General features: G+C 44.4%; 1 pseudogene; it reads right to left on the bottom strand.

The window, feature by feature from the left end:
- Positions 1–411: 411 nt before the first annotated feature.
- LOC105743945 lies at positions 412–1,052 on the bottom strand (annotated as a pseudogene).
- Positions 1,053–1,297: the final 245 nt, after the last annotated feature.

The raw sequence follows: 1,297 nt of genomic DNA, 5'->3' as shown, positions 1-1,297 counted from the left end.
GGAAATTGTGGAATATGGAAAAATCCTTGGATCTATCGATATACCCTTGCATGAAGTAACTGATGAACTCAAGAGACTTCAAGGAAAAGTACCACGAAGCCAAGACATCCAAGTGGATAGTCTAGTATTCTCTTGTTTAGTGGGAGTGAGAAGGGAGGAGGCTCTGAGAATAAGGCCCACTCCATCCCCCAGCTGATCCTTTCTAAAGGCTACTGAGGGTTGAAATAATGCATGCACCTTGTTCTGGAAATGCCATGTGGATTCTAGGAGTTAATTTTTCAGCAGTATAGCACAGTTCAATGGTATTCCAACAGACCAGGTTACTTGTACTATTTAATCATGTGTGGCCATTTGGGTTAATATAGGTTCAATTCATCAAAAATAAATGAACTTGACAGTAGATCTGTGGATTCAGATGGCCACACTCGAGTAGCCATGCTTGCCCAGAATCCACCCGGGGCAGCTGCTGGGATGAATGCCAAGCTTTGCAGCCATAAGATAGCAAAATCTAGCCGAATCCAGATTACATCCGCTTCCAATCACACGGTGCGTGGGCAATCCACTTAGTTCCAGGTAACATAGGTAAGAATATCCACTGGGTTGGAAATCACAATGATGATGCAGTCAGGGCTGTACTTGACGATCTGAGGAGCAATGAACTTGAAGACATTGACGTTTCTCTGCACCAAATTGAGGCGACTCTCGCCTACTGACAGACTCCGGCAGTCACCACCACAATCTTCGAGTTGGCAGTTACAGAGTAATCTTGATCTGCCACAATTTTAGATGTCTGAAGAAACAAGCTTCCATGCTGCAGATCCATCACTTCTTCTTTGAGTTTATCTTCCAAAACGTCCACAAGGGCAAGTTCGTCAGCCAGAGACTTTCCCAGAATGCCGATAGCACTCCCCTACCAATTTGCCCCACACCCACTACGGTGATCTTGTTGTTTGACACCTTGGCATCCTCTTCTGCAACGGGGCGGTGAGCTTCTCCTTAAGGGTTGCCATTCTACACCTGTGGGAGGAGGTCCCGGAGAGCGCTGCCACAGCCGCCGCAGAGATGGAATAATGAAAACAGAGAATGATAGGGCAATCATCCTAATGAATCTAGATGCAAAAATACTCAATATGATACTATCAAACAGACTGCAACAAATCATCAAGAAGATTATACACCATGGCAAAGTGAGAATCACCCCAGGAATGCAAGTATGGTTCACCATATGCAAATCAATAAATATATACGCCATATCAGCAGAGCCAAATACGAAAATACAAAAAATCACATGATTACC

This window comes from Octodon degus, unplaced genomic scaffold (genome assembly GCF_000260255.1).
Source record: "Octodon degus isolate 3935 unplaced genomic scaffold, OctDeg1.0 scaffold00192, whole genome shotgun sequence".
NCBI lineage: Eukaryota > Metazoa > Chordata > Mammalia > Rodentia > Octodontidae > Octodon > Octodon degus.
The sequence above is the reverse complement of the archived record's forward strand: the minus strand, read 5'-3'. Positions and strand labels throughout refer to the sequence as shown.